The sequence below is a fragment of the Cydia splendana genome, chromosome 3 (assembly GCF_910591565.1).
Source record: "Cydia splendana chromosome 3, ilCydSple1.2, whole genome shotgun sequence".
In the NCBI taxonomy this organism is placed as follows: Eukaryota; Metazoa; Arthropoda; class Insecta; order Lepidoptera; family Tortricidae; genus Cydia; species Cydia splendana.
The window spans coordinates 20351511-20365042 of NC_085962.1; the positions used below are offsets into that span (position 1 = coordinate 20351511).

The 13532-nt window shown below is 37.9% G+C and overlaps 1 protein-coding gene across 2 annotated transcripts in view; it reads left to right on the plus strand.

The window, feature by feature from the left end:
* The first annotated feature begins 760 nt into the window (after window positions 1-760).
* Window positions 761-13532, plus strand: part of LOC134806763 (uncharacterized) — a 29385-nt gene continuing 16613 nt past the window's right edge. Inside the window, exons 1-2 of one of the 2 annotated variants that reach the window (XM_063780089.1) lie at window positions 761-1098; window positions 2136-2196. The gene's annotated coding sequence lies outside the window, so the exon portion shown is untranslated. The remainder of the gene's footprint in view (window positions 1099-2135; window positions 2197-13532) is intronic. The other variant, XM_063780088.1, reaches the window with a different exon arrangement.

The following is a 13532-nucleotide window of genomic DNA, read 5'->3' on the forward strand; positions in this document are numbered from 1 at the left end:
GTAACTTGGTAAGTAAAGAGAAACAAAGAGATTCTGAGCTATCTTTGCACAAAATAATATGCAAGTAACTTAACTATTAATTATTCTGGAAATTGTGGTTTTTACATAAACATAACCTAAAGAAAGACCCGGAGATGCGTTACAAATTACTACAACTTACATCGACAAATATATTGTAGTAAGTAGGTACTTAATGATAAATATGATAATGTTTAATTGTAAAACGCAATACAGACAATGATTAGTTTTGTATACGAAGATAACATAAAAATTATTCCCGAAAGTTTCAAGTCAAACTACAAACAACTGAAAAGAGTGTGCCAGGCCAGTGCTGGTGACTGGTGAATGAAATGAAATTTGCACTGACAGGTACGTTCCATTCTTTCAACATGTTATAAAATATGGTCGTTCACGACGTCCGTTGTCTTCTTCGCATTCTTAAATTCACAACTCGCAACGATAAAACGTGGTCAGCCAATTCCCATTATTAGCTTTCAGTGCTTTTACCAGAAATTTCATAAGTCATACATAGTGTTTAAGTAAAACAGATGTAATTTCAGATTAGTAGAGGACTAGTAGGTACCGTAGCGTAGTACTAGGCACTTAATTTGACTAAGAATTTAGATTTCTTTCAAAACAAATATGTGTACAAATAAAGCATTCTAGTTCATTGATAAGATTATTGTATTGTTAAGTATTGGTATGATTTATGATTCGTTCCCTATATTAAATAATGAACGGCTTTCTTGAAAACGCCATGTTGATTTTCTTTATCTGTGGGATGAAAGACCTGAACGAATGAATGAATGACTTAAAAGGGATAATAGAATACTGATAACGTGTCCCAACAAACTCAGTAATATTATTAATGGTATATGTTATGTGATAAAAATAAAACAAATTGTAAATTGTTCATAGTGATAAAGCATTATAATATCCATTAACAGTGCAAAAACTCAAACAGTTCAAAAGATACTTTCCGATGTAATTGAGTGTCAAGTTCAAGTCAAGTTGTTCTATTAGGTGTTTGCAGCCATTTTGAAAATGGTATTCATCCGTGATGAATGATAAAATGCCTAAAAGCTGTTGGTAATAGAGGTAAGGCAAGGCTCGGTACCACTTCTTATTGCTTTTAAAATAGTGCGTTTATTCGGCATATAATATAATACCTACAGACATTAAACATAAATCATGTGTGTAAATACACACGCCGCCATTTTGAATTTCATAAATTCGTAAGGCATAGATAAGATAGACTTGTATTTACAATTAAAATGTCATCTCTGGTTGAAGTGGTTGTTAATTCGGCGTATAAACCACGTGTAACATTTTTATACAAATGGTTTTATGTTTTAAGTTTAAGAATTTTAAGATCCTTGGTTAACCACTAACTTACGAGTCACTCTTAGGTTAGTACCTACATACTTATTTCGTGCCATGTTTACGATTTCCGGTAAATTAACGTACTTAACAAATGTTTTGTAAAACTACGCATTACCTGGATGTTGTATGAGGGTATACTATTATTATCCTCTTTATTTCTTCTTCTTCTTAAGTTAGGCATAAGTACTATTATTATTATTAGGATTGGTAAAATATGTAAAGTGAATATGGCCTGAGCCGTTCATGACTTTTGGATATTGATGTGTGTCAAATCGAATCGCATAAAATACCGGCAGTCCGGCACTGACGAGTAAAACTAAAGCTTCTATCAGATTAAGCACATTTTATGGTTTAATTTTACTATAGTTCAGTAAATATTATTAATAAACGAGTTGTGATGGGATTCGATGTAGAATTGATCGAGTTACCGTTCGTTACGATCGAGCATTTTTGACGGCGGCCATCTTAAGGGGATGCTGATGAGCTGAGCAAGGAGAACAGACAGTCATAACACAGTAATAACGCAGTGACGTTTGTATGTATCGAGAGTAGAACAAGAGTAGAAGATACTTTATGATAGGTACTTACTAACTTTTTCTCTTTGTTCACACTTGATCAACTTATAAATAAGTAAATTAATGAAATCCATTTTGAATGTGTTTGCTTTTAAACCTATATCTATATAAATAAATGTTAAGGTCTATCTAACCGTACCTAACCTAACGAAGTGCAAAAATGTCTCTGATTTTCAGTTCCTGAATGGCCGCGCAGGCCGCGGTGCAGTGGGCAATTTATTATGGAATTATAATAACGGTAAGGCTGTTTCTTTATTGACATGTGATTGAACATAGGAAAACAAAGTTAAGCTTAGTGGGTGTTCATCATCATAAGGCCTTTAACATCTTGACAGATGATTTATGCAGCGTCTGTATGCGAGGAACAACGTCTCGTGGCTGTATAAGCCAACGCGGGACCGGCATTTGCGACCGCATTTGTGGCAGCCGAAGTAGGGAGCCATGTCGGCAGTAATATCAAGTGGATTGTGCTGTGCCTCTTTGTGCGTTTTCGGGCAAGGTCTTGGAACCATGCGTTCAGACCGGTAATTTTTGCGGCCAATTTGATTAAATTGTCAATTTAATTGTGTGAAGTGGACACAAAAATGAAACTGGCTTGCCAATCCCACTTGATTCCATTGTAAAAGCCGTAACAGACTACCGCACCGTAAGGTGGTCGCCCTACATGCGTTAGGGACGCAGCTATAAGTAAGAGCAAGAAAGAGATATTATGACAGCACCAAGGTCGCGGTGCGGTAGTCTGTTACGGCTTTAAGATTATGTTATGATCAATCAAATCAGGAGGTGCGGACGCAATAATGCGTATTTGCGGGCATTTTTTAATTTCGAGCGCTCGAACCATAAATCTAAAATTGGTGATGAAATTGTGTACATGTGGACGCTAAATGAGATTGACGCCAATTTAATTTGTGATAAAATTGCCACATTGATTGTTTCTCTTCTTGCAACAAATCGTTTGCGATCAATTGAATTCGTTGAGCCTACTTAGTGAAGGAATACATCGCGAGGAAACCGGACTAATCGCAATATGGCCTATAGATATTTATAGTGTCCTGTCGGGGTTGAAAGGTCAGATGGCACCCTAGCTTCCATGAGCCATAGCAATAAGGCGGGATAAACGCTAGAAAGAAGTAAAAGCAATTCTGCCCTGCTAAGCCGAAAAGCGCTATCTCAAAAACAAATGATTATGAAAATTGAATTCTCGGTTATAGAAATTAAAGTATAAGTTCGCGATGAATTTTCTTTTGAGATAGCGCTTTTTGGCTTAGCAGGGCAGAATTTAAGTATGTACAATTTAATTTACATCTCAAATCTCAATGTGTAATTTGACTATTGGATTAGTTACCGTTTCGCCCGAGTCTTGTTTTGTCGGATTCCTGTTTTGCTGGATTTACTTTAGTACGTCACAATCCAACGAAACATGAATCCGGCGAATCGGGAACTAGTCCATTATTGCTTATGCATTTAGATCGGATTGTCATTGAAATCTTTCTGTGACCATAGGTAATAATTAGAGCCTGTAGACATTCAGATCTGAATTAAAGTTGAGTTTGTCCATGTCTATTTTCCGCTGATAGAACAGAGAAAGGGTTAAGTTATTTCCCTGTTCCTCTTAGCAGAGTGCCAGTGTGTAATGCCAGTATAATAGCCGTAACAGACTACCACACCGCGCCGCGATCTTGGTGCGCCGCACCTATAAGTGACAGGGAGAAAAGATACCTCTTAAATTAATTAATTTATGTACCTACTGGAAAAAATAATTCCCATAGTTCCCACCAACTCGGTTTGGTGGTAACTACTAGAGTCTGGCTATAGCAGGAGATCTAAGGTCCACCACCTTGCATTTTGGAGACAAAGCAAACCGCTTGGAACAGGTGTTCCTGGGGGTGATCTGAGCTGATTAAGCCCGGTTGCCAAGAGGTTCCCCCCAGCAGGTGGGCAGGGGAGGGGGGGAAAAAGTGCCTCCGGCGCGCCTCACTCTAAGCTTTATATGTGCATACATCTCGCAACTATATCAAGTTTGGTGTCTTTTTCGTGTAATTCGAGGATGAAGAATTCATTTCTGTGACTAATTTTTCACTCACCCATACAAAAAATTCGAGAAATTCAAAATTCAAAAAAAATCTTTTAATTTTTTTTTTCGTAAATCCTCTAAAAAATTTATGCTATGAGGATTTGCTCTAGAAAAAAAATACCTGTGAATAGCCCAGTTATCCTACTATACAGAATAGTTTTTTTCATAACTCTGTTAAAAAAATGTTTTGCGTCGCGCGGCGTACCTGCATTGTAAGAACGGTACGCAGCGTTTAGGATTTTTAAGTATGTTTAGATGATTTCTGATAAGTTGTTATTCTTCTGGTTGTAGATTGCATTAATAAATTACTTCTGGACGTGATATATATACAAATATAAATTAAATATATAAATATAGATGTTGGGAAAACCTTCGCCAACAGAGTTAAGTATTATAAATGTGATAAAATTAACATTATTATTTGTATGTCTTTTCCATATCTCGGGACCACGGGGTCCCGGACCTTTGGGAGGCGTACGTGGGGCCGAAGCCAACAGCGCAGAGGCCCTTTAAGGCACTTTAATCTAAAAGCAAGGGATACATGTGGTGGATACTATCCCCGAACGCACAATGTGATACATCCGGAGATGGTCCCCGCCAGGTGCAAAGACTATTGCAGTGCAGCACTTTTGTGCTGCGATGGGAACTAAGGTCATGGGCTATAGATTTGAAAGTTGGATGGACTGGATAATGGGCTATGGGAGAGCCTAGCGGACACCTGCCGTGACAATCAGTCTCAAAATTGTAAATGACAGGTGGTGACTCGCCAACTCCTTGAGTGGGCTCCGCAATGGCCGCACGCACAATGCGACAACAGGGCAACACTTTGGAGTGGCTGTGAGGTTGTCGAGATGTGAGTCTGCGGTAGCCAGATCCCGGTAATCCGTTCAGCAGGCCGCCGGCGTTATGACATTTTACACTTCCAACCTGGAGCATAGGTCCCTCTCTTGCGACTCCATTCTGGCCGGCCAATCAAGGCAAGCACAGAGGCGAGGGCCAGATGACAAGGCCCTCTGGAATAGGGGTCCGCGGTGTCGCCACTCACCGTCAGCTCGCCACAAGCTGCCCCCGCGGGACATTATTATTATTATTGTGGTGTTGTGGGCCTTTGAGTGATGCATTGACCAGCATTGATCTATTATGACGGCCCTTTAAGTTCATTACTAATGCCCGTTGCATCCAGAAAGTTCCAGATTCTTTGGGCCGTAATGTTTTGTACCTCATAGGGTTGCACTACGTGTCGCTCTATGTAGGTACTTCTTTTTGACATTAGTGGTCCACAAGAACAGAGAATGTGCATTGCAGTCTCCTCTGACTCCTGACAGAACCTGCATGTCGCATCTTGTTTCTTGCCAATTTGAAACATATGTTTGTTCAACTTGCAGTGTCCAGTCAGTATTCTGGTCACCGCGCAGGTTTTGTGCCTTTTGAGTCCTAAAAGCTCCTTAGCAGTTTTGCTGTTGAACCCTTTGATCAGAGCTTTCGAGTGTTCTTGTCCTTTAACGAACTTCCACCAATCGATTGCTCTCGTTTTTTCTAAGTTGCTGAGCAGAGAATATGCATCTCGTTTTGTGCTTCCACAGAACGGTTCTGGGCCGACCAGAGGTGTGTCTGCGCCCTTTCTAGCAAGTTCACCCGCTTCTTCGTTTCCGTTAATGTCGGAGTGCCCTGGTACCCATCTAAGTGTAACTTTGTTGGAGTAAGCCAGTGCATTTAGGTTTGTTTTACAGTTCTGGACTAGTTTTGAGTTTGACTCAAGGGATTCTAGTGCCAGCGGAGCAGCCTGGCTGTCTGAGTTGATGTAGAAATGCTGGTGTCTTAGGTTTCTATCCAGATTGATCTCCGCACATTTGTTGATGGCGAAGACTTCTGCGTGCAAGATTGAGGCCAGTGTGCCCATGCTAGCTAGCGCTCTGAGCTTAGATCTCTCACCATAGATCCCACATCCTACATCATTGCCTTTCTTGGAACCATCTGTATACCAGATGTGGCTTCCCTTTTCGACGTACATTTGGTTGTTGATCCATTTGTCTCTAGGAGGTATTTCTACTGTGTACAGTTTGGTGAGATGACATTCGGTGTGCGTGTCATCAGTGGGTATGCTAAGAGTTCTATTCGCAAAAACCCAGGCCTTTAGATCGGTTAATGCCTGAGAGCGCCATTTTGGCCTGTTTATTTTATTTTATTTTATTTTATTTTATTCATTTTAGGGATAACAAACAGCTATACAATACAGTGTTACATTTAGTAGTAGAATTAAAATTAACTTAATGCATAACCAACGACATTATCCACGGATTACAACAAAATTATGCAATGGTTGGCACAAAAAAGGGAAACTGATAATTATTTGATGTACATTGTAGGTACCTACTTATTTAAACAGGTCAAAATTATGTGCTAAGTTAGTGACGTCATGCCTTATAAATATAACAAATATGTAATGAAAAAGTTTGCTTAGATCAGATGCAGATACAAAGCTTTAACTTAAACTAAATTAAACTTAAACTAAATTAACTAAACCTAAATTTCACTTAGGAGTTTTAAAGGAATCTAAGATAGCATATTTAAACTTAATCTCGGGTAAATGACATATATCTAAGTGGGTAAAGTGTTGGTTATACGTGGTAAGTAGCCTGCGGAGAGGCGCACGCGCGCCGGCGTTGGTGCGGCAAGTGGCCACCGCGAACAGTCGGTACGCGCGCGTGTCTCGGCGGTTAACAGTTCTGGGCACTATATAACATATTTTATTGACAAGCTGTGCACAGTCAAATTTGTTGTGTTTAGCGTGCATATTCTGTAGACGCACTGCTTGGCCTCCTTTTGCACCTGCAAGTGGAGTGGTATGATGTCCAGCAGTGCATCTAGGGCCGCTCCCGGTGTCGAGGAGTAGGCGCCTGTTACTGTTAAACAAGCCGTGCGTTGCAGGCTGTTTAGAGTGTCTATTGCTGTCTTTTGGCTGGTTTTGTTACACCAGACTGCGGAGGCGTAGGTGACAATTGGCGTCACTACCGCTGTGTATAACCACATAGCAATTTGGGTCTTAAGCCCCATCTTGCTCCTGCCATTCGACAGCATGACCACATGGCCATTTTCGCTTTTTGTATAATGTTTCTCAGGTGAGGGTTCCAAGTTAACTTTTGGTCGAAGGTGACCCCTAGATACTTGACCTCTGCCGAGAACGGTATTATTTGTCCATTAAGTCTTGGTTTTGTGAGTTTATCGAGCTTCCGTTTCCTTGTGAATGGTTAAATGGCTATTACAGTCTTGCTCGGATTAATGGACAAGTCATTTTCTCTACACCATTTGAATATTGTGTTTAGAGCTCCTTGCATTAGGTTGGATATTGTGTTGAGGCAAGGGCCTTTGACGATGACTACAAGGTCGTCGGCATATCCTTGTGTATCAAAGTCTTGGCCTGACATGATTGCAAGAAGTTGGTCCACCGCTAGGGTCCATAATAGTGGGGATAAAACGCCTCCTTGTAGGCACCCTTTAGTGGTATAAAATTCATGCTCTATATATAGTATTGATGGTCAGAGTGGCTACTCTGTTCGAGAGCTTGTATTGTCGAAAGCACCTTCAACATCAAGGAACGCACATAGAGCGGTTTGCTTTTCCTCTAGGGTTTTCTGCACCTTGTCAACCAGGTTGACATTTCGGCGATACGGCGGTTTTCAGTTGTGTCGCATGTTCCGGTGTAGGATTTGGTCTATGTTTGGGGACAGATTATAGCCCCTCAGCAACAGCCACCATGCCCTGTTGACTGGGGCTGGTCCAAACAACATGGTTATTCGGAGCCCATATGGACAAGCCTACCTGCGGCGGCTGCTGCTTGTTTAGAGCTTATTCGTTGCCGCTCCAAAACAAAATGCGCAGGGAGGTGCAACTGCGTTAAAAAAAACCTAAAATGCACAGTCCCATGGGCATGTAATGGCAATTACGAACAATATATATCTTATTTTAACCCGCATTTTTTGTCAAACATCTCCTATGTTAATTTTATCACATTTATAATACTTAACTCTATTAGCGAAAGTTTTCCCAACATCTTTATTTATATATTTAATTTATATTTGTATATATATCACGTCCAGAAGTAATTTATTAATGTAATCTACCACCAGAAGAATAACAACTTATCAGAAATCATCTAAACATACTTAAAAATCCTAAACGTTGCATACCGCTCTTACAATGCAGGTACGCCGCTCGACACAAAACATTTTTTTTAACAGAGTTATGAAAAAAAATGTTTGACAAGTTTACTATTCTGTATAGTAGGATAACTGGGCTATTCACAGGTATTTTTTTTCTAGAGCAAATCCTCATAGTATAAATTTTGTACAGGATTTTCGAAAAGTGAAATTAATAGATTTTTTTTGAATTTTGAATTTCTCGAATTTTTTGTATGGGTGAGTGAAAATTTAGTCACAGAAATGAATTCTTCATCCTCGAATTACACGAAAAAGACACCAAACTTGATATAGTTGCAAGATGTATGCAGATATAAAGCTTAGAGTGAGGCGCGCCGGAGGCACTTTTTCCCCCCCTCCCCTGCCCACCTGCTGGGGGGAACCTCTTGGCAACCGGGCTTAATCAGCTCAGATCACCCCCAGGAACACCTGTTCCAAGCGGTTTGCTTTGTCTCCAAAATGCAAGGTCCCCTTAGAAAACGGGACCTTAGATCTCCTGCTACTACTGAAATTTTACACAAATGTTTGGCGGGAAATTCAAAAAATCTTGGGCTGGTCACACTTTGTGTAGTAAGAATTATAGTTTTGATACTAGAAAATATTTATGATTTTCTGTGCACACGTAAGGTACCTAAGGATATAAGTTAAATATACGTTGACGTGCACTCAAAGTCAGCTCACATAATTTCTACCACTATGAAAAGTACAGTCAACAATACACACATATGTTAACACTTTCTCACCATATACCATTGTTACAAGGCGAAAAATGAAATGTAGTATAAATAAGACCTAGCTCGATAATACCGTAATATTAATCCATCACCAAAAAATACATAAGTACTATGCCAAATATGCTAAATGCTAAGTATCAAAATATTTATAGAGCACCAACCTCCGAATTTGTTTACATTTGTTTAGGAGTTGTAAACATTGCAGTTTTTCGTTATACAACGCTACACCTCGACTTCGCACATTGTCGTAATTATTTACCAGCTTAAATAATAGTTTGCGAACCTCACTCAGTATAGACATTATTAATATTATTTAAAATAAATCCATTATAAACCGCAAACAATTTGAATGAATGACATAAATTGACAACTGACTTTTAGCTTTTTTTTTTAATCATAGACAATTGGTGATACAACAACGAAATATTTGTCAACAATTTTTGGCTAGCCAGACTCTAGGAATTTTTATTCCCAGTAGTTACCACTGCTAAAAGGTAGACTTTTTTTTTTCCCAGTAGTTACCACCAAAATTTTGGGTTACATATCAGAATACCGAAAATTAACTTACCTAATGTCGAATCACCTATGCTCGATTCACCTATTTTTAAATTACCTAACGATTTACCTAATATTGCATGACCTAAGTTTATAATACCTAATCTCAATTAACCTAATGGATGAAACACCTAATTAACGTTTTACCTAATGCACATTTTACCTAACGCACGTTTTACCTAAAGCTATTATACCTAATGCATGAAACACCTAAAGCTGACATACCTAATGGACGATCCACCTAAAGCTGATATACCTAATGAACGATATACCTAAAGTTGATTTACCTAAAGGATAACATACCTAAAACTGTTATACCTAACGAACGAAATACCTAAAGTCGATATACCTAAAGGACGGAATACCTAAAATCGATATACCTAATGCATGTTATACCGAAAGTCGATATACCTAATGGACGATAAGCCTAAAGTTGATTTACCTATTGAACGAAATACCTAGAGCTAATATACCTAATGCACGTAACACCTAAAGTCGATATACCTAATGCACGAAATACCTGAGGCTGGTATATGTTTTAACGAACGAAAATACCTACTGTAAGTTTTGTAACATGGCCATTATTGGGCAATTACGCCACTGTCTTCCAAGCCGAGACATTCGCTATAATTGCCTGTGTGCATGAGAATATAGTTAGGCAAACCCAAGGGAAGAATATCTATATACTCAGCGACAGTCAGGCCGCTCTCAAAGCGCTCGAAGCGCCCAGAGTGGACTCTAGACTGGTATATAATGGCGTCCAAGCTCTGAACCAGCTTGGAAGGCAAAACAGGGTGCAACTGGTATGGATCCCAGGGCACGAGGGATTCATAGGCAATGAAAATGCAGATGAACTCGCCAGAGCTGGATCTGTAAGTAACCTTATAGGTCCGGAACCATTCGTGGGGCTCTCACAGGGAACCATCACAACGGCTATTAAAGACCATACCAAGACCAAACACCAGGAAGAATGGGATAGTCTGACGGGTCTGAAGCATGAAAAGCTCTTTATGCAAGGAATAGACTCCGGCTGGAGCAAAAAGCTTTGGAAACTTAGCAAAAGACAACTCCAAATCATAACGGGGGTGTTTACTGGCCATTACGGGGTCAAAGGATTTCTGACCAAGATGGGACACTCTGACAACACCGATTGTCGTATGTGTGGCGAAGAGGAAGAGACAGTAAGACACTTAATGTGTGAATGTCACGCCCTCGCCAGACAAAGAATGAAGGACTTTGGAGCAGGATACCTGGAACCAAAGGACTTTAAAACGCTACCCATGAGCTCCATCATCCGACACATGGATATGGTGGGAAAAGCTCTTGAGTAGTTGACGGATCTCTTCTAGGGGGTAACTGCACAAAAGATCCCTATGGGTCGAAGTGTATCCGCAAGGGCCCCCGAAAACAATAAGATAAGATAAGATTTGTAACATAGCCTAATGACTTCGTTTACAGTGACATATTGGTTACCACGGTTACCATGACCTATTAAATGGAAATACCAGCGGGCTCAGCTGCCACCACCATTTAATGCCATAATAACGTTTAACTGTGGCATTACGTCTTTTTAAGTTTTTACTAGAGATGTCCCGAATAGTGAATTTGGCCGAATACCGAATACCGAATATTGGGCGACCGAATATTCGGCATGACATGCGAATGTTTTGAGTCACAATTATTATGAAAACTGTTCGCCAACTAAGCACAACGTTTGCGAAGATATATTTTTATGTTGAACAGAATGAATTAATCATAATCATAATCATAATCATAAATTTATTTCATAGAATATGGTATGTACAATTTTGGTGTCGTTGTGTTTTGGTATAGAACAGCATATTCTGCCATCACTGGCGTAGAAATATATAAATAGGTGATGGAATACATTAACTACAAATACTCTGTATACCATAACATTAACAAGCAATAATAAAATATACATCATTCAATAAGACGTGTCAACAATAAGAAATAAATACAAAAAAGAAGATTATTACACAAAATTCAAAATTAATAAATAATAAATGTCAGACTTCATTACAATTTAAAAATTCTGTATACCATCAATTTAAATACTCTGTATACCATAACATTAACAAGCAATAATAAAATATACATCATTCAATAAGACGTGTCAACAATAAGAAAGAAATACAAAAAAGAAGATTATTACACAAAATTCAAAATTAATAAATAATAAATGTCAGACTTCATTACAATTTAAAAATTCATGTACTTTATAGGAACATTTCTCCAGAAGCCATTCGGTTAATTTTCTTTTAAATTTTGACAAAGGCATTTCCTTAAACCGAGTCGGCAACTTATTATATATTACTATGCACATGTAAAACACATTTCTCTTACAACAATCGAAGCGAAATAATGGAGAGAAAAGTTTGTATTTGTATCTAGAGGGCCGTTGTGAGATCTCTGACTGCAATCTAAACAGTAGTGGATTATGTCTTACAAACAAACAAATCTCTTTTATATACATACATGCTACTGGTAATATCTTTAGCGAGTAAAATAGTGGTTTGCAGCTTTCCCCGCAAATTGCTCTAATGCATTTTTTCTGTGCCTTAAAAATATCATAAATGTCAACTGAATTGCCCCATATTATCAGTCCGTAGCTGAGAATGGATTGTATGTATCCATATAGCTGCTTTTTGGGAAATAACTTGTCTCAGTCGTCTTAGGGCAAATACGAAACGATCTATCTTATCGCATACATAACTAATGTGAGATTTCCAATTTAAATAAATATCCATTTTTATACCTAAAAATGCGATTGTATCGGCTTCCTCGATTTTATTATTTTCAAAGATAACATTTAGTGGGGTTGAATTAGTTTTGTACGTTCTAAATTGTAAAATTTTAGTCTTGCTTACGTTTATCTTAAGACAATTATTTGACAGCCATTGATGTATCTCCGTTAATGACATTTCAATTTAATGTAGTTAGAGTCAATCAAATCAGATCCATATTAAAAATAAAATATTTTGTAATCAACAAAATAAATGCTAACAAACGTGTCTTCGTATTTAACTACTTTCCAAGAATTCATTTTAAATATTAAATATACCTAGCTTTTGGTTATTTTTTGTGTAATTTTTCGTTTTAGGTAGGTGCAATTAGATATTCGGTATTCGGCCGAATAGTAGGCAACATTCGGCCGAATATCGAATATTCGGCAAAATGGGCGAATAGGCCGAATACCGAATAGTTGCCGAATATTCGTGGCATCTCTAGTTTTTACTATGAAGCGGAGACTTTTTGCGATAACTTAAAACGGATAAATTTATCATGTTTGCTATAGTTTTCTTTGAATGTCTTTCTTAAGCTCTAGTTCCACGGTTTTTTTTATATTTTTTGGATTCATTGTTCAAATGTTAGAGGGGGACACATTTATTTTTTCTTTCGGAGCGGTTATTGCCGAAAATATTCAGTTTGTCAATAAATGTTGGTTGAAAACCCCTATTCGTTTTAAAAACCTATCCAACGATACCACACACTATAGGGTTGAAGCGAAAAAAAAATTCCATCCCCACTTTACGTGTGGACGAGGTTTTTTAAAGATTATTTTCTACGAGTTTGTTGGATTTATTGATTTATATATTTATGTCAAATTGTAGCTTTCTAGCACTAACGATCACGGACCAAGGCCTCTGACAGACGGACAGACAGACAGACGGACATGGCGAAACGATAAGGGTTCCTAGTTGACTACGGAACCCTAAAAAATAGGATTGTATTATAAATTAATTTAAGTTTGACATTCTAATTTATTTTTGACTGCGCCTAACATTATACGATTTAAACTATTTTTTGCTTTTTGTTTTAGAGTTTTTAATTTTAATCTAAATTTAATTAATAAATGTATAGATGTTATCATTTTTAATTTAATAATTTTATTATAGGTATCTATTAATTACATTATTACAATATTATTTTTATTTTAATTATTAATGCTATATTTACTTAAATTATCTGCAGTAAATGATTTTTTATAATG